We start from the raw sequence: 27,100 nt of genomic DNA, 5'->3' as shown, positions 1-27,100 counted from the left end.
CCGTCTAGACCTCAGATATTTATAAACCATTATTATCATTGATGGATCTGTGGGCCGCTGGGTTTATTTATACCTATAGGTGGTCTTTACTTTAATGGCGTTAACAGAAATCTTTGATTTAAGATTTACCTCCATAGAAAGCAATGACAATCCAGACTTTTTAGTATGGGGGTCTTAGTCTTCTATCATCACACTCATTGAGTTGTGTCTCGGCGGTGATCCCCACAGAAACAATTAAACTTATAGCGGTTGGGGAAATCTGAATCCACCCGCTCCATTACACAATCAGATTTGCAAGTGGCGGGTAAACATTTAGCCAACTTACCCCGCTAATGTGGATGCCTGAAGCAGGCCACAGATAGTGTTAACCCATTTCCTAATTTAACTCAAGCCTGGGAGACGAGCGCAATTGTGGCGTGCTAAATCCGGATAGAGAGGGAGATCATGTCATCGTGCGCTGTGAGTTTGAGCAGTGATGAATTACCAGGCATTATAGTCTATACACAGTATTTTTTGCCTATATACTGTAGTGTGTTTAAACGCATTATGTAGTGTATATATAGAAATGTGTAGGCTATATATATAAAAAGATATGTACAGTATATAAAATCCTGATTGATATTACAGACTTAAATCAGAATTAAAAAACACTTCTATACAGAGTTTCTAAAATAAAAATTACGACATTAAATGAAAAATATGACATTAAATGAAGAAATATTTTTCATAGATAATGTTAATTCTTTTGTTTATAGTAATATTTTTTGTTATAAATTTTGAAAAATAGTTATTATAGTGTATAGTTTATCATATAGAAATTGCAAGATCTATCCAGTTTTAAAAACAGTTTAATTGAATAAATGAAAATTGAAAAAAACTTGAGTTGGTGCAGAAGCACTTGCTATTTAATTTCTTTGTTTATTTTTTTAAATAAATTTGTACATATACGAATGCATCTTAAATACTGTATATTAGTTTGACATTTTGATTTGGTTATAAATGTTCTGTTGGTTGTATTTTGTTCAAACATTTGTGTAGTGTTAAAAAACTGAAACCAGCGCTGAACCAGCATTGTTTACATTTTCCGAAGTGATCTGTAAAATATTATGTAAATATTACTTATTTATTTGAAAATGATTTAATGTGAACTAAGGAATTGAATTAAATGAACCACACTGAATAAAATGAGCATTAAAAATAACAAATAGAAGCAGTTTCGCCGACTTTTACACCCTACTGTAAGAGTGAACAAATAAATAAATGGATAAATAATTCACGTGGATGTTTAAGATATTGTCTACGTTTAAAATACCACTTCCCAAGTCTTTGCAAAGTGAATCTATAGTTCTCCTCCACAAATGACGTCGAGACATTTTAATATATCATTAGTGTTAAATCTGTCAAGCACAAGCGGGCATGAATGCTGTCTTTTTGCCACAGTCTGTTGTGCAGTCTGTCTGAACTCTGATGTTGTTGCTAGGGTAACCTGTTGAGAGAAGGCAGACACATCCACGCCTCTACTGCAGTAGTTTTCTGATAGCTGCTCACTTGGTAATTTCCAGTCAATATGCAAACCGTTTAATGGCAGGTAATTTATTTATTGCCATTTTTCATCTGCAGGGACATAAGTCCACGCTTCTCCAAACGTCTTCCTCTGCAATGAAATGATCTGAAATGGTTATTACTTTGCATGCGTTGAATTTAATTAGTGCATTATCTTTGTGGACAGGAAGTCTCTTAATTACGTTTTAGATTAAATTAAGGTTGCTTACCGCCCCGGGTTCTTGTTTTTGGAACGGAAAGCGCCTTTTCTGCACTGCGACTTGTTATACTTGCCAAAATAACCATCAGAGCTCAATTCTGTCTTCACTATTGTAAATTATACAATAGCTGGGTAATATTATGAGTGACGTTTACATTGTAATGCTCATTTCTGGCTCTTGTTAATAACGCAACAGTGCTTCTGTCATGAGAGCTTGGCAGATTTTTTTATAGTGACTTTTTAAGTCTTGCAGAAGCGATATAATAAAAAGCCAATGCAGCACAAAATAAACCGTTTTGCTTTCGTACCGTCTCCTGCCAACGTTGACGCTTCGGAGGTGGCTAGTTGTTTTATTTCCATTTTATTTGATAAGTTTCATCTCGTGTTAACAAGATTTTTACCTCGGATTTAAATCACACTTTAAGCTACGTTTTAACATAAACATTCAGGTATTTATAGCAACAAAATGCGTGTTTTCATGCAATGTCCAAATAAGTTTATCTGCAACATACCGTAGCTGATACGGTAAGTACGGTTTTTTTAGGTAAGCGTCTGCCAAATGCATAAATGTAAATGTAATAGTTTAACAGCTTTAACAGAAATTACGAATTTGTACGAAGTGGGTACGCTTTAGTACGATTTGCTTTTGCGCCAGTGAGGTTAGGTTTAGGGGAGGGGCTTCAGTATTGCTTTTTGTAATAATCGGACGATTTTGTACAATTCACGTTATCAAACAACGAAGGACGGGCCCTAAAACACTCACTTATATTAAAGGAATTGTGTTCTCTTAGTTGTGAGTTGTTCACAACAAATAAAGGAAGAAAGTTCGCTTTAAGAAACAATAAAATGCTTTAAATATGGTAAAGTGTTGAAAGCAAGTTTACATATACAGTACAAAAAAACCTGAATAATAAACAATTATTTGTTTTAATTTATAATTGATTTATTAATGTATTAAACACATTTGAATGAAGGTTTAGTGATTCTTTTTTCTTACCTCAACCCATGACTCATGTGCTACCAAATTAAGGACTGGTGCCAGTGCCGCCTCTCTTAAATGTTAGTCTAGAGCCCTGTTGTAAAATAGTTACGAATTCCTGTGATATCAGGTTGATTAATGTCATTCTCTCAACACATTTTCTTCATGTATTTATCTTTTTCAAATTTGATCCTTGATGATAATAAAGGTTGAAAAATACAACAATACACATCGATACAAAACGATACAAACTAAATAGCGATTGCGAGTTTAGAAATTCTAAACAGTTTGCCTTCACTTTCATCCAGCAAAGGGCGACCCTAAGATTTGATTTCCTTTCCTGCCATGTTTTTTCTTGACTTTTTCCCCATAACCAGACGCCGTTCCGTTCCTCATTCGAAAATAAATGGGAATACAATTACAATTTCAACTACGCCCTGTGCGCTCCCTCCGTAATTAAGTAATTGATTTTGCGCCCATTCCTCGGTTGTGTTTTTAAATGCGTACTACTGTTCAGGACTGCTGATGGAGGCCAAGGTGAAATATGGGCTAATGTGACTTTGACTAATGGCTTCAGAAGAAGAAAGATGGCCCGCGTGCACCTGACTCTGCAGATCTTGTCGAGGTCAGTTCTGGAACACGGCTGATTAGAAACTTTCTGACTGTAAACCAGTCACTGCGCGTTTCTTACTGTGACGAAAGCAGCTGTATGCATTGATGTAATGAACTCAATAGTTAACAGCACATGAAGGCAGCCATTTTGATGGTCAGCTTACTTTGGACGTTATTGGAAAAAGACACTTAATGTGTTTTTTGTAATTAAATCTAGTCTCACCTCAGAAATCAATATGAAGTGGCGTCATAAACCACAGCTATTGAGCAGAAGCCAGTCTACGAAGTCTAAGAGCTTAATGTCGAAGGGTATGCGTTTAGCCATAAAATGGATTAATAAGTTGTAAGGCTGAGACATTTCCAGGCATACAGTTTCCCGCATATAGTTGTTTGCGGGAGGTATCTCATAAAATGGCATAACATTAAAGTTAGTAGGCCTTTATATGTTAGCAGTGGCTGTGCTTGTAAACTGCATTTTATTGAAAAGGTCAGTTGACTTTATTACAGCTCAAAGTGTGAAATACAGCAGAAAATGATGGTTTATACCATCGTAATATTACCAATAAGGCTTTCTTGTTGAAGATATTTTGAATAATGTTGGTCATCAAACAGTATTGGCTCCCATTGACTTCCATTGAATGAACACAAAACCACTGAGATATTTCTCAAAATATCTTCTTTTGTGTTCCACAGAACAAAGAGTCATATACAGGTTTTCGATTACAGAATTTTTATTTGGTTAACATTCTTCTATTAATATAGTTTATATATAGCCTGCCATTGTATGCATTTATTATACAAGCATTTTTAAAATATGGAACCAATCATTTGTTTTTATGCAGTTAATTGTCACAATTGTTAATTGTTACTGGAAAGGCAGTGGGAGGTATTACTCCTTTAAAACTTTTTTATATACTATTGTCTGCTAGCAGCGTACAATGATCAATGTTATTCAGACTACACTGTTTTGTGACAGGACTCGTCACTATGATCTCTTTCCATTCTCAAGCACATGCAGCCACATGTTTAAGCACACGTACTTCGTTTTTCTTTATTTTTTGCAGTCTTATTTGGCCCACCACTGAGAAGTCATCAGGGCCAGACAGCAGGAGGTGTAAAGAATGTTGCTGTCTGGGTGCAATGTTATGGAGACATCGCTGTTGGTGGTGATGTGTGTTGTATGGTTTTTGATTATGTCTGTGGCATACATTTTTAGGCAGTCGTTCTGTTCTGCTGCAGTTGAAACTGAAAATAAATGTAAATATATTTCTCACAAACAGTCTCGCTTTGAAGTGAAATGATTGTGCTTCAGTCTGCATTGCATTGATTGGCATTTGAAACCAAAAGAAATCAACTAATGGCAACTCATAGCTGTGATGGAATTTTGAACCGATCAGAATCAAGAATCAGAACAGATCACATTTTTTTAGAAATGTTCCTTTAAATGAATAAAGAAAATGAAAGTTTATATTTTACTCACCCTCATGCCCTCACAGATGTGTTTGGAAATCTCATTGAGATTTGAAATTACAGTTATGCTGCCATATTTGATGTATGTAGTACTGATATGCATTCAATAATTAATTTTACTTTATAATACTTTTATAATGTAACATTATAATATATAGAGAGGCACATATATCGGCCAATAATCGGTATCTGTCGATAATAGCACATTTTCGCACTATCGGCCGATGATCAGGGCCAATATATCCTGTCAATCAAAAGAGGACTGGAAAATGCAATTCATTTGTGCTCTGTTTATAGAAAATGTTAAGAAACATCACCAGTTTGATGTTTAATATTAATAGTCATTGGAGTGAGGTCCATATGAATTAATAACAGTCAGAAAGTTAAGAAATATTAATTTATACTTCAGAATCTGGATGGTCAGATATCACTCGGAATAATCGGCTATCAGTATCGGTGGAGAAATTTAGCATCTCTAATATCAGTTTTTTCTTTAGGGCAAATTTATATTTTCCTAAAAGTGACGTTAGAAGAGGCACGGTTGTTGTTTGATAACTCAACTTTTGATCAGCAGATCTTCTTTCCTGAAAGGAAGATTGGGTCCTAGAAAAGCTTCTTTTCTTCGATTTCTATTGGTCCAGCTGTATTTGATGGTTATTCAATGTCTCTCTTGTTTGCACCCCATCTGCCTAACACCCCCCCCCCCCAGATCAATACAAAGAAACTGTAGATGAAACTCGTAGATGATTAAAGCAAGTTAGGGACTGCAGATATGTCATTCCTGGAGAGCAGAATCAGTCTGAGAACTGCACAGAGTTTCCTTGATTAATTGCTTGTCTGAAATTGTCGATAGATGCGATTATTTGGCATCGTTCTGTGCAGCTTTTCACATCAGGGTTTTTAAAAACGCTTATTTAAACTGTCAGCGAGAGCCAGATCAAGAACTCAGCAGTACTTGCGATGCAAAAATCTTTGGCGTGATATGATTCATTCTGAAATTTATGAATGAGGTGCTAGTGCAGTTTTGCTTAAAGACAATATCTAAACGCATTTCAGTCTTTAACAGCCAGTGTGGTGTACATTTGGATGAATAATGTAGGACGTAATGGTTTAATGTGTTTGTTAAAATGCTGTTTTTAGAATCTTTTTCTAAATCAAATTTCTCCTCTTCTTTACTTTTTATAATTTAACTGAATCCTGAAATACAAAATACAGTCCAAGCCGTACTATTTTGTTCCTGCAAAATATCAGCTGTCATTAGATTGTATAAAAAGGACAAAATATATTCTATTTTAATTAATATTTCATTTCATTATTATTTCATTTATTATGAATAATTATTATTTATATTTTATTTAATTATTTTATCATCATGCAAGTTTTTTAGGAGAGGGGGAATTTGAGGTGTTTTTTAGTTTTTCATAACCGTTTTTTCTTGCTCCTTAGTTAAACAGTGCATACAGTCAAGGACCATCAAGACATGGCATGAGGGATTGCTCTCAGGTCTAAAATAGTCTTAACTATCCCATCCTTCAATAACAAACCATTTGAATCACATTGTGAGAGATTTCAATAACATAAAGCAGCAGGTGCCACATCCATCCATGAACAGCGCAGGGTTTGACTTACTTTTCCCTATTTACTCCTATATTGTTCGTTCTGGTGTTTAGAAATGATAGCATCTTCTCCTCATTACCAACTGGTGTCTTTCACTTCACCCAGTAGACGACACTGAAAGCTAAATGTAGACATTTTGGCATGTAGAAGAAATTTTGAGTGGTGAAAGGTAAACTGTGGCTCTGTTAAAGCAATCCCAGAATGCATTTTAGCAATCTGAGTGTAAAAATAATGTCTAGGTGATGGAATGAGGTAAGATTCTCGGTTCTATACATACTTTTATTTCAGTTTTATGTTTTTTTGCCAAATGTTTATAGGATTTCATATATATTTTATTGCAATTTATTAAAAATCGATTGCGAGTCGAATGTCCCAAAGACGCATCTTAAGAGGTTCTGTTTTATGAAGAGCAGCAGACTCCAAGCGAAGTAAGGTTTAAGCTTTTGTTATCTCACAAGATCAAAGAAAAACTGATTGCATCTGACAAGCCCCATTGAAGACACTTAAGATCAGACAACATCTTTTATTGAAAGTTGTGCCGGTTAACATATACCTAAAGACCTTTCATGAAGAACCTCTGCATGTTTTCATCTATTTGCTGTCGTTCTGAGCGCATGAGGTCTCAATCTATAACCCCAGCAGCTGGTGTGTCCTCTCCACTCGTAACGCTCTCTTACCTGTTCGCTCATTTAATTATGCTAAGTGCTAACACATCAACCTTCAGCCACATGCAGAAAGATGTCACTTTTATAAATGGCTCCCTCCCTCCTTTGTCACTGCTTCCTGTCACACTTTTAATTAAACAGAGAGAGAAAGAAAGACTTATGATGACCAGTGAGTAGATTTGATTGGGGTTTGAAGGCCGTAGGGGATTAGGGCAGAATACTCATTTGTAGTGGGTGGGATCCGCATCTTGGAAATTCACACGCATCTTTTTTATCTCTTAATAGCTTTGGTGGTTCCAATATTTACATGTGTAATGAGAGTTTGTAACATGTGGAAGCAATAGTTTACATGACCCTGTTTGGAGAGTTTCAAGTCGTTGAGATGAATGCGGAATTCTGGCTCCATAATGTGATGTAATTCAGAGGGAATATATTTGAATGATATTCAGTGAAAAACATGGGATGGGACCAGGGATGTCACAATATACCGGCATTGACAAATTTAGAAGAATAGCGGGGTTCACAACTATAACGATACAGAGAACGATATCATCGGGATCACTTTCAGAATTTTATACTGCAATATAATATATATTTTACATCCCGGACACCAGCATACCAGGAATAAAAACGAAACCATCAGAGTCGGGTCATGTACAGTACATTCATATTAGTGATTGGGAACAATGCAATGCGCAAGGTTAAAATAAACATAACGTTATTGTTCGCTGGTGTGGACGCAAATATAGTTATAGTTACAGTTAACGTTACAGTAAATGTTTTTCATGTTATTTTACACTCAACTTGTAAATTGGCAGTCTGTTTTTTTACCACATTTGGGAAAACTCTGTAAAATAAAACCGTAAAATTACAGTTTTTAAAGTGTGAAAATGCAGGATCTGTTTAAAGTTTTGCCTTAAGAGCCAAAATGATTACAAACTTTCTCTCTCTGCCTCCCTATATTCATATTCTGAGTGTGATATATTGGCCAAAAAAGAGAGAAGAAAAACAAAATAAACAACATTACAGATGAATTTGACATAATTTTCTCTGTTTAAAAAACATTGTAGGATTTATCACGATACAGTGATATTGTTATTGTGAATGAGGCAACGACACTCTCTCTCTCTCTCTCTCTCTCTCTCTCTCTCTCTCTCTCTCTCTCTCTCCCTCTCCCTCTCCCTCTCCCTCTCCCTCTCTCTCTCTCTCTCTCGCTCTCTCTCTCGCTCTCTCTCTCTAATTCTCTCTCTGGCCTTTATATCTCCTGTACGGCTCAGGCAGCAGATTCTCTCTGTACTACTGATGGTATCGGACGTTTCCCATCACTCTGCTGCACATTGATGTCTGCTACAGTACATCCAGTTCCACAAACAAAAAGCTGGAATCCTGGTCTGGAATAATGGATGTCGATGTAATGGAGCATGACGTTCGCTCGAAGCACATTTCAAAGCTTCTGAGCTTCTGTCCGTATACAATACCAGGTCTGTTTTGACGTAAGATGCCATTCATAATTTGTCATGTTCCTGTAGCTCAGTTGTTTGAGCATTGCGTTAGCAGCACAAAGGTCTGACAAATACATAAATGTAATCAATCTATGCCACCCCGTCCTTGTGATTTCAAGGCATGAATACATCATGCAAATTCATGCCTCATTGTTTACGTTTTTACACTGTTTTCTGCATTACTGTTTGTCACGTCTGTTCTTCTCTTGAGTTATGTATTCTCTCTTAAGAACCTCTCTTCCTCTAATTACTGTATGTGGTTTCAAGAATTGTCTTTATTGTGTTTGCTGGAATGTTAAGGGTATGAAGTCCTGAAAGTCTCCATTCATTATCATTTCTTTCGCAAGCCGGCATTTTTTATTCTGCATAAACCTTCATTACACTCTTAAAAATAAAGGTGCTTAGAAGGTTCTTCACACAACGATGCCATAGAAGAACCATTTTTGGTTCCACAAAGAACCATTTAGTCATAGGTTCTTTAAAGAACCATCTCTTCCCTACATTTTTATAATCTGAAGAACCTTTTTTCAGAAAAAAGGCAGAAAGGTTCTTCGGATGTTAAAGGTTCTTTATGGAACCATTTAGACACAAAAGGTTCTTCTATGGCATCATGAAGCACCTTTATTTTTATGAGTGTAGAAAACACTGTTCATGGTAACACCACACTTAACAAATTGAATAATCTTAGTACAAATAGCAAAGAGAAAGAGAGTTAAAGCAAAATAAACAAAATGAAATATGATTGTGACTGGTAGCATTATTTATTTATTTATTTAGCTCTAGATATCGCAATTATAGACCATTTTGCAAGATGTAAACACTTCCTATTTCAGGTCTTAGTTTTGTTTTTTATTTCACATATCACTGCTTTTCTTTGAAACCTTGAATCTCCATATTTCATGATTTTTTTTGCCATTAGTCATTATGTTAGTCCCCCTTTATGTTTGTAACTGGGTTTTACAAATAGCTAACCAATAAAACGTATTAAAAGTGCTTGTCGACTCATTTAAAAATAATTTAAAAAGTACAGTGTTTAACATTTTGATTTAGTTCTAAATGTTCTGTTGAATGTATTTTGTTCTAATGTGTGTAGTTATAAAAGCCGACAAAAGAAGTGCTTCTGGAACAGTGTTGCTTATGTTTTGCAAAATGGTCTATATCGTTATTGTAAATTCCTTTGGACACTGAACTTGTGACTGCCCTGAAATAAAAAATAGCCATTTAATCTTAAAAGACAAAATCCCCCAAACTAAAGAAAAAAATGTTTTTTTGATGCTTTTCTATACAATGAAAGTGAATATAGTAGGAATGACTGAGAGTCGTTAACATGAGCAACGACAGAATTTTCTGTCCCTTAAATCATACCCTTTCGTGTGTTACTGGTGGCATGTGTTGCTAAGATGGTCAACCCCTGTTTACGTCTGAGAGAATATGACCCCAGAGCTGCAGGAAAAAGCCTTCTTGAAGCAGTATGTGGCCCAGTCCCCACCTGATTAAATCCTCATTTACTGAAATCCTTATTTACTAATCCTAGAAATCCTTAGTTAGAAAGGCAAGTATGTCGTAAGACTCCCAGCAGGCAGGGAGGAACGTACAAGGAGAGATGAAAGACTAACAAACCCGAGTCATTTGCTTATCCCACCCCCAACCTTCCAGTCACCTTTCCTGTGCCCTGATCTTCCACAGTCTCTGAACCTGCTGTACAGGTGTGTGTTGGTGTAATGACTGATTTTTTTTTTTAATAAATCATGAACATTTTAAACCTTGTTGATCTTTTAAAATGTCTCCAAACTCCGAATGTTTTCCCAGTTGAAATAAAAGTGATCATTTTGAAATCTTTCTGGTTACGAAATTTTGAGGAACAGAGAGAAATTTATGGTTTTTAATTGTGAAGTTCCCAAAGTTCATTCAGTTGAAACATGGCAGGGTCATAAATCGTAAATAAATTATGACAGGATTTGTAAACCGTGCCATTGTAAGTGGATCTCAAAGGAAAAATAACACAAATTTTATGATACAACCCTATATAATATATCGTTTCTGTTCTACCCTTTAAAAGTTGCATCTTGCTTTCGGTATTCTACAAAAAAAACATTTTTCTTTTCTAAATTCTGACGTGCAGCCAACTGCCATAATTCTTTCAGTAATATGTTAAGAGAGCGAGTTTGTCGATGCGTTTAATGTGAGTTTTCAGTGGTTTTAATGCAGGGTGGAACTCGGCATATTCAGCGCAGTTATGTGTGATGTTCCGTGATGTAAAACTACCTCGCCTCGTATCATTTAATATGCATCGCTTCAATTTGATCTCGTAGACTTTTGAACCAAGACACTCATGAGCCATTTGCTCTGATGTAAGACTCTTTGAGGGCAAGATCTGGTTTGGTTACAGATGTGGTTTGTTTTGTCTCATGGGAAATTAAACACGCTGTGTCTATACTTGAAGAAAACATGAAATGAATTAATCTTATATTTATTCTTCATAAATACCAGTGGTCTTATGATGCATAACTGATTAAAGATAGTTTGCTAAAAAATTCAAATTCTCTCATAATTTATTCTTTAACCTCATGCCATTCCATATGTACGTGACCTCCTATTGTTCAGTTGATGTTTTATAAAAATATCCATCACTTTCTACACTTAAAGGTACCAAATAGTTGGAGCTTCAAAAAGCTCATGCTTCTTAAAAGTAATCTAAATGACCCCAGTGGGTTAATAAATGTCTAGTTAAGTAAAACAGTAGGTTTGTGTCAAGGCCAGTAAGCTTACTAAAATTGAAACTTAAAAAAAAATTGGTTTATTGAAATAAAATAAAATATTGGCCTAAAAATTATTGGAAAATCTAAACCAAAAATTTTAATATAGCCTCAGAAATAATGATAATGAAAATTGAAATAAAATAAATGAATCTTAAACAGCGACATAAAAAATTCAACAAATAAATAATAAAATGACAAAAGCATATAACAAAATAGCAAAACAATAATTAACATTAAAAATTTAAAATAAAAGCTAAATTAAAATATTACTAAAACTAAAACAAAACTATAATAACTCTGGTTTGTGTAAGAAAACGATTAATATTTCGAGCTTATTAAATATATTTCGAAACCAAAACAGGTGCTAAATGCAAATATGTCACATCAGTAACCTCAAATCTCATAGTGCTTGTTTCGTGACTGGTTAAAAGTTTTTTCACGAGACTTAAGCCAAGCCATTTATCAGTTTATTTACATTTTACAATTATATACAATAAAAAAAGAATCCTGAAAGATAAAATCAAGTCCCACCCTACTTAATTGAATTCATTTGTGTTGGGATTACTTTAATTATAAATATAATAAGAATTTTTGTTGGGGTTAAAGTAGCATTGATAGGCAGGCGATTTCTAGGTCCCAGGATGCTTTGCATTGGACTAGATGGGGTCTGGTCAAATGAAGTAATATGCCTTCAAATTGATAAAATAAACAAAGGAAAGTAGATAAATGGACTCTTTTTTCTTTCAGTTAGGATAATATGAAAGTAAAAAATAAATTGTTTACTGCCACTTGCTGTAAATGTCACAAAGTTTTAATTGAAATGTTTAGTGGGGGATTTGAAGCTTTGCTGAGTTTGACTGACACTTTGAACTCTGTTATTAAAATGTGTTGACAGATTCACCAAAATCTGGTGTTTGTTTGTAGTTTCTATTTCTTTGTCCTTACAGGCTTTGTAAAAGAAAATTGAAAATGTTTTGTTCAAGTCTAGTCACACACACACACGCACGCACACACTTACATTTACATTTGGCAGACACTTTTATCCAAAGCGACTAACATTGCATTGTCCTATACATTTGTTTCTAAGTATGTGATCGAACCCACGACCTTGGCATTGTTAACACCATGCTCTTACCACTGAGCTACAGGAAAGCATACACACACACAGCTAAATATTTAATGTAAAATACATGAAACAGGAGGTCACATTTATTTGCGTTTATTTTATCACCTGTCACAGTAGTGAGATTAAAGTTTATGCGTATCGCATTTAAAAATCATTGCAATTTTCAGTCAGACCCCTAATTACCTCGGATTCGTGGAATGCCATCAAAGGTTTCTGAGATTTCTTTTTTTTGACGCTCTCTCCAGTGACATGAGTGCTATATGTGTTCTCCTCAGGAGATGTAATTCATCTTTGTAATTTATCACAGTTTTCTACCTTTGAGCTTATTAATTAGGTCTTCCATTTGCCTCTTAGCTGTCATGGTAACATGGCTGCCTGCCTCCCAGTGTCACGCAGGGCTTTCAGAATTAGCGTTGCTGAGTGAAATTTCTTTTCAGGCCATTTTAACCCCATATGTCACCTTTCATCGACTCTTACAGTTGTTGTCTAATAAGCCCTAAAATCTGTTTTGTAATTAGTGATTTGTTATGAATGTTTGGAAATGACACAGTTTAATTTGATATTTTCTGAAGAACATATTAAAGCTGGAAGACATCATGTAAGTGGACATATCTGTTCATGTCTGCTGTTGTTGCTTGATGTTTACACAAAATAAAGCATGTGACATAGGGCTGTTTAACAATACATTTTAATTAATCGTATCCATAAGATGCAATTTATATAGAAGAGTGTGTGTTTACATAATATCGTCCACTGTGCGTATTTATTTTGTATTTATAAACACATGCACATACACATGTATATTTAGTGAATATTTGCATGCATACAATTATATTATTTTATTATATTATATTATTTATAAATAAATTATTTAAATTATATTGATTTTTAAATATATATTGATTTAATATATATACAGTATGTATGTGTATGTGTTTATAAACACAAAATTAATATGCACAGTATACAGACATATTATTCTTTTCAAACTTTTATTCTGGATGCAATTAATTCGCGATTAACCGTTTAACAGCCCTAATGTGAAATCCCTGCTTTAAAAAAAACAACAATAGAAACTATGACAGAAATTCTGATGATTTCCATTGAAATACCACTATGAACCATTAGCTTTTTCCATTCAAAACCATTACAAAATTCCTTTTTGTAGGTTGTTTTGGTTATCTTTCCAAAAGGATTAATCTGCCAGGTAACACGGCACCAATAGAATCCATCACATACCAGTAGACACCATTATAGTTTCCATTAAAACCAGTTGTCTACAACTCCCATTATAACCCAAAATACATCAGCAGTGATGCATTTTGGTTTATATGTTCTTTTTGTCAAGCGTTTTTGTTAGGAGTTACGTCTTCATTAAAAGAAAAAATGACACGCTTAGATAACTTCTCGTGCTATAATTCAACACTTACCCTGTTTTTCACAGAGCTGCCTGATGAAAGATGGTGAAATGCCTTTTAAGCCAGAAAACTCTCTTATAAAAATTCACTGCATTTATAACATTTCATAATTCTCAAAGGACTCTTGCCATGCTGCTGTTCGGTTGCGTTTGCAGGTGTGCACTTCATATTAAACAAGAACTGACACACTAATGCAGGACCTTCTGAGTTCAAGTGGTCATGGTCAAAGGAATGAGTGACCCTAGCTGTTGATAAAATCTAAAGTGGACCTGTGGGACTTCTTTCTATTAGCTATTAGAATCTCTGTTGTATTCGCCCCCCTGAATCAAATATATAGATCTTTTTATTTCGTGAGCATGCTGATGCAAACCAGGTTTTTGAGAATGTCCAAAAGAGATTGAGATTGCGTTAGACATGAACGCTTGCATGATACGCCGCTATGATAATCCTAAAAAATAAAGGTTTTTGGTTCTCCCGGATTTTGAGAGGATCTGTGGGCCTGTCTTCGTCCTTCTTGTAATTGCAACTGATTTACCATTTAAAGTCATTTTACCCCCTGGTTCTTGCAACCCGTCAACACATGGTGCGATTGTAATTGAGAATGTTTTCCTCTCACTGTGAACTATACTGAAACTGCTAAAGCGTTAAACTACGATAGTAGCGCTCTTAAAGAATTGCTCTTTGAATTATTTTCTGTGTACGGAGACTGGCAATTTGCTGAAGTACCATTAAACCTTAATTCTCTCTTTATATGTCTTTAAACACTTAGTGATAATTATTGTGATAATGACCAAATCACTGTTTACGCCGACTCCTCATCAAACATGTCCTGGACTTTAATTTTCGCCTGAATGCACTTCCATCTAAATGAAATAATAACTAAAGGGCAGTCTTTGTTTTAGTTTTCTGTCTGCATGGCATGCTTCCTTTTCAGATCACCATTCACTGTCTTGGCTTCGATTCAATCCCCGTCTTTCTCTATAGACTCTCCACAGGTGTGCAGTTGCCAAGGAGACTTGTGTTCAAGGCTGGCCGTCCCACAAATATTCATATTCTTTGGACAAGCTCGGATATTTCCTCCGCTGGAATGTTTATGTTTTATCAGCTCAGTTCTGTCCGTGTCCTGTCAGAAAAAAATTGACAATAAACCTAAAGTCAACTTCAAATCTTTCTTTTAATTGAAATTATAGGTGCTGTGCACAAATCGTCAGTGCATTTTGTAGAAAAAAAGTAAAACTCGCTCCGTCTCTAAAATGACTATGCAAATCGTCGCTGTCAGGCTGAAAGCTCATATCTCCAAAATTGCTCTATTACAGGAAATGAAGAAATGGCAGTTTCCCAACTATTCAATTATAAATAATAAAATATGACAAATAAAAAAAATTGAAATTATGTTCAGTTAATTAAACACTAATTCAGCAAGCTCTTTTCACATAAAGCCACGGAAAAAATAAGTGACCATTTCAAAATTATTTTCAGTTTTTCTGAATGTACTATTTACAGATGTCTGTTTATGTAAAATGATCAAATGATTTTTGTTTCATTCTGTGAACTACTAACAATATTTCTCCCAAATTTCAAACAAAAACATTGTTTCTATTCGCATTTATTTGCAGAAAATGAAAACTGGAGAAACAGGTGAAAACAACAGAAAGGTGCTCTGTTTTTTTTCAGACCTCAAATACTGCCAAGAAAACAAGTTCATATTCACTTTCAAGCAATACAACAGAAATATTTGTATAAGTACTTAATATAAGTATTTAGAAAAAGTTCAACTTTTTTTTTTTCGTGTGATAACCTTGATTTTTATCACAGTTTTCATGCGTCTTGTCATGCTGTCAGTCTTTCACGTTGCTGTTGTATGACTTTCTGTCACTCCTGAGGTTTGATTTTGTTGAAATTCAACAAACACTGGACTGGAATGGCCACAATACATCTAGAAATGCTGTTTAAATCAAAATTTGGAATGGTCTCTTAATTTATTTCGCGGCTGTATTTGGTCAGATCCAAACCCGGGTCCCTGTGAACCACCAGCTGTACTGCACGTCCAGGGCATGTTCTCCTGTTTGACTTCAGTTTGTACACTTATGGCCTCAATGTTAGAAGCCTGTTTATGACTCGTAAACATCTCCTAAGCGTTCGTCTGAGTGATGAAGTGCAAAACGAAGATGCCGCAGAGGCACCTAAGACTGTCCGAACACATCCTCTGCCGTTCTGATACACTAACACACTGTCAGTTCCAATGTGGCATTCAAACCGAGTGTCAAACGCCGAGTTGACATTACAAGCCAGCCGGCCTGCCTGCATACGACAGTGACTGATGTTCGTTCTTGTAAACGACTCGTCTTTTATGGAGGTGACGACTCTCCCGTTTCACCTCATCACGCTGATGCTTTCATTAGCCGACGCGTCCGTTTCGACGTGGCTGATCTCCGTCCTCTTCCTCAGAGGTGTTGTCATGGTTTGTTGTCAGGCTTTTGAACTTTTTAATTGTAAATGATTGACCGCCAAGGACAGGTAGCTGCTGCATGGGTTTCAAAGTAGGATTACAACAAAAGTCAGTGTTTGGATGTTTACAGCTTTTCTCGCAGGCAGATTCATCATGTAAAGGTGCAGTTCTTAATTAACACAGCGGCCACTAGCATTGTATTATATATTTGCAATGAATCGCTCAGTCCAAACACGACGGTGGCCACCACGGTACAAAAAGATGTCGTTCTCATGTTGGCGCAGGGAAGAGATTTTGAGGCATTAGAAAGACTGTAGAAAGAGCCATGACTTATGTATTACATAAAATAAACGTTCTGTGGATTTTAAGTTTAAAAAGAAGGATAAAAGTCAGGCAGGAGCTAGGACCTGTGTTAATATTATAAAGACTTTCCAGCAGAGACCAGCGGTACTAAAGCTTTTAGCAGATATACTATGATATCTATGGAGATACTTTCAGGCAGAGAGACGTTGGAGAGAAAGATCGTCTCAAAATCACCCCCGAGGATGCTTTGATTCGGATCAATATGTGAGTAACATACTAACATACCAAGATATGTTGTTGTGTAATATTAGCTGTGTGACGGAGCAGTTTTGAGCGTCATTGTTTATCTGGAACCGCTTTAATATTGTACTCGTCTCGTCCAGATACTTGAGAGAGCGAGAGCGCGCTGGAGCTGAATCTGGAGAGCGAGCAAGAGCGCGTTTTACTCTTTTACTCAATGATGAATAAACTTTCAGTTAATCCGCGGGTCACATGCGTTCCGAACCATAGAGCACGATCCGTACGGATCACGGATCATCGATATCGCAGCGGAGAGGAAGAGGAAACGCGCGTGGTAGCGTTGTTCGTCCGTTTAGAGCTGCTGTACAAAACATGGCGGCGAATTCAATGCGTGTAGGCCCGCTCTGTATGTAGATATAAACATCTTATTCTAAGGTATTACAAACTTAATGGTTCATTACGTCAGGTCTTTATACACCTCTGAAGAAATAGTTTTGTATATTATATTGCATTTCTGTCAATAGATCCTCCTAAAAACCCCGTATTGTTCCTTTAATGAAAAACAAGAGTGTGTACAGTATGCGTTCAAGTGCGTGGGCATGTGCGTTGGAGGATGTAGAATAGTTTAAGGGCTCTTTTACCTGCGAGCACCGTTACGTGTTCTTAAAGCCACGCCGCTGCAAAACGCCAACAAAGAACAAACCTTGTATGCGTTTTGTGAGCTGAAAAGCTCATTCAGCAAGCAATGGGTGTGAATGGATGAGTGCTGTCATTACCGCATTGATCTTCACTGACAAAGAACCGGCACTGGTTACTGGATGATTTTAATGGCTTACGAAATGAAAAATCTCCTGTTTATTTCAATTTGCTTATCACTTTAGGGTGGTGTTTGTGGGAATGGTGTGGAAGTGCAGCTTGGGTTGAAATATTTACCAAGCGCGTGGACAGATTACACTGGGTCTAACAGACCTAAGGCTGTAATTACACCCAGCGAGAAATCAAGCCGAACAGCTACGGCTGCCTGTATTTCCAAGAGACGAACTGAAATATCAGCCTTTAAAGGCCACAGTAACAGCTTAAGAACCTCTCAAAAGACTAATTTACGTCCTATTTGGATAAAAGATTCTGTACAACGACATGAATATACAAAATAAACTTTCTTTACAGACAGAAACCTTGATGCATGTCTTGAGATGCAATTGATCTCTGTTCAGTAAGCTTTGATTTGTTTAAATTATTTGTTTATTTATGTGTACAGTATAGTATGTACATTCATTATGTAGTAAAATCCTGTTTATAAATTTGAGCTGTTTTCAGGCGGGACTATTTTTCTTGGTGGATGAATTTAGGGTTACCAACACAAATACTGTACAGTAGCACCATTTCTGGTCAAATATTATTGGGTGTAAGACTAAATCAAATTTAGAGTAGTCTCATGCTAATAGTAATGTTTTGTGGCTGTACCATTAAAGGTCCAGTGTATGAAATTTAGCAGCATCTAGCGGTGAGGTTGCGAATTGCAATCAACAGCTCACGCCACCCCTCCCTTTCGAAGCACTATGGAGGCTGACCAGGCGTGCCTCACACGGCCTGAAAAGTAAAGCCAAAGCAAATAGACCGCCCCCTGGTGGCTGGCTGCAGAATAAGTAGTAACCCTGCCCTCTCCATGTAAACAAATGGGACAGGAGCCAAACTATAAAATCCAATTACAATTTATTCCCCCAAGGATGTTTTTCCGTTATTTTAGTCAGTTCTTATCACGTTGATGTATGTCCAAGTGTTCGTTTTTCAAATAGGTTTGGTTTTAGTTAGTTAAAAGATGTTATAAAAAGGGATGTGGTAACATGATTTCTTCGTTTACGAAGGGGACCCGCGGTGTATGTAGAGAGAAATGTCTCATTCTAAAGTAATAAAAACATAACGCTTCATTATGTAAGGTCTTTATACACCTCTGAAGACTTGGCATAGGTATGTATATTTTATTGCATATCTGTCGATGGATCCTCCAAGAAAATTACACATTGGACCTTAAAAACAGTGTATTTTAATGTTTAGTGTAATTTCCAGTTCACAACTATAATGTGGTAATTAATTGAAGTATATGCAAAGTGTATATTTAGTTGCATCATATTACGGCCCGGCTGTATTCTTGGAACTCAGTTGTATCAATGATAAGATTTTTTTAGCAGATCATAAAAAATATTCTTTGAAGTACCAGACAAGAGGGCTGTCTCGTGTCCCACAATGCCTTGCAGCTTTTTGGGTCTTTGGTTTGTCAGAGTGTGCTGGGAGTGAACAAAGTCAACACGGGTATCTAATCCGCAGCAGTTCTTGGGTCTTGTCTAGAAGAAAGTCATCAGATGTCAGCTTATGGCGTGCGATCTGTCCGAAGCACAGCAAAGCAGCGTGGGATTGGAGTCTCAGTGCTCAACAATATAGTGTCCTTTACTGTAAGAACCACTAGTACATGACTGCAGAAATGAGTCACAGACACACTCACATCCAGAGCTCAGAAATGGAGTTTATCAAGATCTGCGGTGGAAGGCATCAATAACAGTTTAATAACACAAAAGTATAAAGTATTTGCAAACACTTCATTGGAAAGTCTCTGAAAAGGTTTAGTTAATGAATCATTCAGCATCTAAGCGATTACATGGGATACAGTGTCATATTTTGGGCTTGCAGACATGAATTGTTTTTCTTTGAAATTGTGTTGTGGAGTTTGTAGGAACGGTGCCTTAAGGCCATGGATGTGCACAGGAAAGAATTCACTGAAAGTATAAAATAAGCACATTGGCGAGAGAGGAAAAGGGATTTGGGCATTTAAATTTGATGAGATGAGTTTTTAAAGTCCTGTTGGAACATAAAAAGACTGAGAAAGAAAATAGTTTTTTTCTAAGAAGTGTGGGAGGGCTGTGGTATTTTTAATGTGTGGAAGGCGTACTGTACCACCTTTTTAGAACAAGTGCTTTCAAAGAAACTGCAAAACCACTCACCCTCACATTGTTTTAAACCTCTATAAATTGTGTTGTTCTGCACACAAAGAAAGATATTTGGAGGAATGTTTGTAACCAAACAATTCTGGGGCACCATTGACTTCCATAGAAAGAAAAAACAACTACTATGATAGTCAATGGTGCCCCAAAACTGTTCGGTGCCCCACATTCATTAAAATATCTTCTTTTGCATTCAACAGAACAAGAAATGTATACAGGTTTGGAACAACACGAGGATGAGTAAATAATGACAGAATTACATTTTTTGGTGGAACTAACCCGTATATGTGTGAATGTACAGTCATTACAGATACATATGAATAACAAGTCTGGCTTTAATTACATTGTCAGATATGATGTTTTTGAGAGCCTACGCAGTTGAATCTAATTTGTTTCCCTGCTTTGTTTTTAATAGAACACGCCGTGTTTAATGAGCACCCTCAGTTCTGCAGATGTTGTCTTAAAAATAGTCCGTTGTCATATTCTCCCATGGAGCCGAGCGGCTCGTGGAAGCAGAAGGCCCACCAGGCTTTTGTGATCTGTCTAATTAAGTTCGTAGCAGTCGACGGGAGTCAAGTGGCTTATTTCTCCAGATGCTTGAGGACTACGAGTATTAAGAAGCCAGATGATAAATCCACGTGCGCTTTGCGCCTCTGTTACCGAGGTGCGGACGGCACTTTAAGATGCGGGAAGTCACGCCAAAGTCAAGAATGAATAAATCGGGGCGCTCCACAAAGAGCCCGAATGGATAAAGGTGCAATTGTTCTGTGCGTGTTTCGGAGGTCGCGGCCTGATTTTAAAGCTGAAGTGCTACTAGTGACACCAGAAAGTTTTGCATAAATAGCCTGTCCTTTTAAGTATGCTTGTTCTTCATGAACTTGTGTGTTTTCTGTAGTGTCGGATGATGTTTTGGATGCCCTTACTATGGACTTCACCTCAGCTTGACTGTTAAGAGAGTTGCGATCAATCGAGATGTTTATCAGATGAGCAGATGCCAAACCGGAAGGACGTTTGATTGTCATTAAAAGCAAAGATAAGAATTGCTCTGGTGTCAGTCAGCGTTACTGGTGTACGCTCTCTGAATGACTGCAAGTTATCTTATTACGATTAAGAATGACATTCATGGACTTCTAAAGGGAAGAAAAAAAGAAATAGTTCACCAGAAAATTATACGTTTGTAGTTTACAAACCCTCATGTTGTTCAAACCCAATTCGTACAATTTTATGAGGTGGCTAACTTATATGAATTCTTTTGATTTTGTTTGTATGATTTTGCATGATCTGCTTTCACACCAGCGATGGGGTGGGACTTCTTTTTTTTCTTATAATCATACTTTTTTGTATGATTCACATTAGGGGTGGGGGGAATCACAAGACATGTGAATTAATGAACCCATAACAAAGTAACAAATCAAATACTTGTTTGACCTTCTTTCAGTCTGTAGTTTCATGATCCGCTTTCTCTCTCACCCGCAGTGCTCGTGCAGGGGTGCAGGTATCCGCGCGTGCATATTAAAAAAGCTCATTCTCACGTATTTCAGAAGTCAGATTGTTTTGTGAAGCTGTTAATAGTTTTAATAAAGTTGAAATTTAGGCGAGCCGAGGCGAAACTTGCGTTGAAATGTGCGATGATGCTCATAACGTGTTATAACTGCCGTTTTGGGAGACGCGTGTGGAGTCACCAGAGACTCGCAGTGCAAAGACAAGCGCGAGAATAAACAAACCTAAAGACAGAGAGTCGCAACACATTAAAAATGTGCATCTAATAGAGAGTAAAGAAAGATGAAGACCTACAGTACAGACCCCATGAACACCAGTCATATACTGTACTCTCATTGTTTGTGCATATATTCATACTTCATTGTTTTACTTGTTGTCTATCTTCCCACTGTATACATATGATATAGCCAGAAGATAAATAAATAATAAATCTCATTATCAGAACTTAATTTGATATCTTTAGTACATTTTCATAACTTGCCTACATTATAACTATGGTGAGCATGCAAATGAACTGTAACAAATAAACGAATTAAGTCAGTCTAAGAACAATTAGGTATAAGATATAGAATTTGAATGGGAGATTATTAATGTGAAATACATCGTTACCGTGAAAGAAAATGACACGTTCCGTGAAATAGATGTTTGGTCATTCCGCCCACCTTTATGTTAAATACATCGTATGATTTTTTGATGTCATTTACAGATGCCGTGATGTATCGTTATAGAGTTGCCAAGCAATATATCGATTATCGGTGCATCGTGATATGATCAGTATCGTGAGTCGTGTATCGTGATTCATATCGTATCGTGAGGTACCCTGCGATTCCCAGCTATCAGTTTCAGACGATCTCCAAATCCAGCGTTATATCCACCGTTTATATAACATTCATCACCCAAATGCAGTGAGCAAACAAACACAGCTAAACTTCCGTCAGCCGAGTGAAGCGGCATTGATGGGCATGCTCTTTCTCACGCTCGCACATGGGCGTGCTTTTTCGCTCGCTGGATGACGCTTGGCCGTGCTTTTCCGGGAGATTTGTCTAGTGAGGGACTAAGAACCCTTGTTACGAAACGGAAACCCATGTTCGAAAAAAACTTTCAGAACCCTGTACGAACCCTGGCGGAGTGAATCGAGCACAGGAATACAACGTCATATGTTCACCTCGTTTTTTGACAAGTTGACCATGTTAAGCTTGAGAAGCCAGCACGTTTAACAGTGTAAAGATGTCAGAATGCATGAAATAGCATGTTACCTCCTCTTTAAATTATAACCCAATGGTTGGGTTTGTCCCTTTTTGACCCAACGCTGGGTTGATAAATAACTTTTTTTTTTTTTAGAGTGAACCTGTATGACCATATTGCTCTTCGTGTTTGATGGAAGAAGGATACATAAGAGTGAGTAATTAACATACATCTTGGGTGGACTGTCCCTTTAAGAATTTAGGTTTAAGAATCCAAGTTTGGATTTCAATAGCAACAAACTGTTGATGTGTTTATTAACCTTTCTCTTATTTGTATGATAAAATCAAAAGGTACTGTAGTAAAAATGGAAAAACAAACCTCTTAAATAAAATATGCATTCATGAATATGCACAATTGCATGTCCATTAGCACAGATATGTTCTCGCTTTGAAGAATCTGAATATTAAACGCTACCTGAATCAGTCGCAGCACTAAATTGCTCTGGATGGGGAAAAGGCACTTTAAACAAAGTTTCTTTGAATGTAGGCGATCTGGGAATGTTTAATGCAGTATTTATCTACAGTTTAAAAAAAGAATAGAAAACTGGCACATAAACTGTAAAAGAACAGATGGAGGCCAACTCGAATAACATAAAAAAAACATTCTTTTGAATACAAAGATCTACCACAAAGTCTATTCTACGAGTAAAAGTTTTAAAAAGTTTTACTTAATACGCAGAGACATTTAGAAGTTGATTTCCCCTAAAAACAGAATGGATTTGTTGTGCTATTAAAACAATATTGTGTTTGAAAATTCCAGCATAACACAGCAGCCAGCCAATGTGTTTGAGAAACCTGCTTTTGCAATGTCTGTATTGTTTTTGCAAATGCTATCGGTGCAGAAATGACACACTTGAGATGTAAACAACAAAATGCATGAGTTATTTTTGGTGATTTGATAATATTTCCCAATCAATTTCAATTTAAAAGAATGACTCATGGAAAACCAGTTTTTCAGGTTATTGCGCAGTGATGAATGAATGACCCGTTCCAAAACAAATCCAATGTTGTTTTCTGTTACTTTGTTCTTTAATTCTCAGAATGAGAGAAACTTTTCTGAACTTTGAGCAGGAAAGCAGGAAGATGTTTAGCTTTTATTTTAGCAAGGCTCTAGGTGATATTTTCATGACTTATTCTGCTGTTTTGTGGAAGTTGCCCTTCGCTGCTGTACTGAGACCAATTGGATTGTTTCTTTGGCAGCGGTTGTATTTAATTAATGGCTGAAGGGACCTGGAGCACCTGATGTGGTCTCAGTAAAGGCCCTCACAGGGGTTAATTGAAGTTTTTCTTCCATCTTTCTCTGGGGAAAGAAGGTTAATTTAAGCAAAGCTTCTTCTCTCGGTTGTCTTCCGTCTGGGCGTGAGCTATGTCCCGGGTCTCTGCCGAGGTCTTTTGTTTATCTTTCATTATTGTCACTTCATTTTCCTCTCTGCTTTTCATCATCTGGAACGCAGCCGGAGAAGATGGGCAGCTCTGGAAAGCGCCGGAAGGAAGCGAGAGTGAGATATCTGTTCAGGGGGAGATCTCTTCACGCAGTTGGATTAGGTTTATTGATAATACAGTGTGTCCTCGACTGGGGTTGCAGAAGGCTTCTGTGTTTCTGAGTAAATCTGAGAATATTTGAGGAAACAACGATCAGAGGAACATTGTGTTAAAGATAACTGTTCTTAAAGGGATAGGTTACGCGAAAATAAAATTCTGTCATCATTTATTCAACCTCATGGCATTCAAAACGTGTATATTACTCTTTCTTCTGTGGAACACAAATATTTTGAGAAATGGAGTTTTGTGTCCATACAATGAAACTTAATGGGGTCCAATATTGTTTAGTTACCAACATTCTTCAAAGTATCTTGTTTTGTGTTCTGCACAAGAAAGAAAGTCACGCAGGTTTGAAATGACGTGAGAGTGAGTAAATGATGAAAGAATTTTCATTTGTGGGGTGAACTGTCCCTTTTAATGGCTCATTACTATTTTGAACAATTTATCCACTTATAATGTTAGTCTAGCTTTTTGTGCCAAACATCTTTCTCTGACTCTTAGAAATATATTTTTAGATTGGTGAGGGCATTTTGCGTTCTTAATACCGGCCCTTTCATGAAACACGAAAGCAAATTTCTCCATAAATCATTTATAAAAATGATCTTCGTAAATCCTAAATTCTCACATCCAGCGCAATAATTTATGTAAGACCGTTTTTTACGAGCAATTTCCACTCGTGTTTCATGAGCGTGACTGATTGTTTTTTTTTTCATATTACATCGAACTCTTTTATCTCAAAAATTCAAAGACAGCGTTTTACATTGTTCAAATCAAGCAGAGATTACGTTTTACTTGCTCTTAAACAGATGACATCTCACCTTCGAATTCTGCCTGCTTTTAATCTTTTAATAAAGTCTGTTGAAAATGTGAAGTCACGCTCGACTTTCCTTTGTTGCTGATGTCCTGAACTGCTGACGGCAGAACTTATGTGTACATGATTCTCTTGAGTTTGCAAGGGCTCCAGTTTTTTAAACAGTGGACTAAAAAGTGTTGAAAACACAATATTAGCACACGGATATAAAAAGACTACACACTTTTTTTGGTGTGAATGCAGTATTCAGATTACAGCCGAGACATTCCAACATTTTTACGTGGTTTTCAAATTTCAAATCTGTATAAATTTCTTTGTTCTGATGAACGAGAAAGAAATTTGGAAGAATGCTCGTAACCAAACAGTTCTTGGCCACCATTGACTACCATAGTAGGAAAAATGACAATGTTAGTCAATGGTGCCCCAGAACTGTTTTCTTTCCTACATTCTTCAAAATATCTTCTTTTGTGTTCAACATAACAAAGACATTTATATTGCAATTTTTCCTACTATGGTAGTCAGTGGTGGCCAAGAACTGTTTGGTTACAAGCATTCTTCCAAATATCTTTCTTTGTGTTTATCAGAATACAGATTTGGTACAACTTGAGGGTGAGTAAATGAAGACAGAAGCTGCGTCCCAATTCGCATACTATCCGTCCTAAATAGTATTCGAAAATAGAATTAGTATGTCCCAAATCATAGTATGCTGAAATGAGTATTCTCAAAGTACCCGGATGGTGTACTGTTTCCGGTGAAAATTCGAAGTGTGAATCCATGGACATTTAACGGCTGATATTACCCACAACTCACCGCGAGAGGGCGGAGTTTAGTGACGCTCCACTGCATTAATAAAATGAAATGAAAGATGCTTCGGTAAATTAATAAATGTTAGTATACAATAAACATTACATGCCAAATAATGAATGAATAAATACGTAAATGCAAGGAAAAGCTGTATTTTGATGTTCGTGACAGTTCAGGATCACAGTGGCAACAAGGACCACTTCCGTTTCGTGTAAGTATGTCCCAGTGCGTGCATACAGTTTTGCTACGCACTAAAATGTATATACTTTTCCATAACAAAAGTAGTACATACTTTAAGGGCATAGTATAAGTAGGCGAATTGGGACGCAGCAAGTATGTTCACTTTGGCCAAACTGTTCCTTTAAAGACTTATGGTAAAGCTCAAGTCTGAGTAGTTTTAGTTGGGATGTAAATCATTGTCTGCATTGGAGGCGTATAAGTGTACTTTTAAAGGACACCGCTAAGTTGGCATGTCCATATAACCGACTTGGCTTTTAAGTTCATTGCTTTGTTGGAATTTAAAATGCTGTCAAGTACTAGAAGAGCATGATTTAGCACTTGCTGTTCTGGATCCCTTGTGAAGTGCTTTGAAAAAACACATACACAACTTCACGCACACAGTGATTTCAATGCGCATTTGAAGGACCGAACAGGAAGCGGTTCAGCGGGAGTCACAACTACTTCTACATCTCTGTGCAATACGCATGACTAAACTCCGTCTTAAAAAAATGCTGTGAGCTAACACGATTTGACTAAATGCTTTTTCTCCGACAATTCATGAACGCATTGTCCAACGTGTGCTATAAGTCACAATGCTAAGTATAGCGAATAGTTATTGATTTTTATTTGATCATTCATTGCATTTCGCATAAAAGCAAGGTCAACTCAAGGTTAAGAACCTTTGTTCTGTCTTTGATATAGTTTTAAATACCACACAGATTATTTGAGACAGGCATCAAAGGTCCAATTCTCAAAAAGAAAACCACACACAAAAATGGTCTTTTCTCTCTGCTGCGTATCCCTGTATCACAATCTTTCTCAGGGGGACGAGTATCTTTGAAGCACCACTAGGATGCTGACGCTCAGCATCGGGCCGCGTGCCATGTTCCCGCCCCAGCTGTTGGGACGCAGGCAGCACTGAAAGATGGATGAAAGAATTGACAGACAATGACTGAGCATGGCAGGGGAAAGATTAGCAGCAGACGGAATGCTCTAGAAACCGGATGAAGAAAGCGAGGCAGGTGAAGCATTTCAGCAGTCGGAGGGAACAACCCACTTTCTGGAGGCATTGAGGCTGAGCC

The 27,100-nt window shown here is 36.8% G+C and overlaps 1 protein-coding gene across 3 annotated transcripts in view; it reads left to right on the top strand.

The window, feature by feature from the left end:
* Positions 1-27,100, top strand: part of immp2l (inner mitochondrial membrane peptidase subunit 2) — a 68,646-nt gene that overhangs the window by 14,363 nt on the left and 27,183 nt on the right. The gene's annotated exons all lie outside the window — the stretch shown is intronic.

The sequence above is a fragment of the Triplophysa rosa genome, linkage group LG3, assembly GCF_024868665.1.
Source record: "Triplophysa rosa linkage group LG3, Trosa_1v2, whole genome shotgun sequence".
In the NCBI taxonomy this organism is placed as follows: Eukaryota; Metazoa; Chordata; class Actinopteri; order Cypriniformes; family Nemacheilidae; genus Triplophysa; species Triplophysa rosa.
This window is presented reverse-complemented; position numbering and strand designations above follow the sequence as displayed.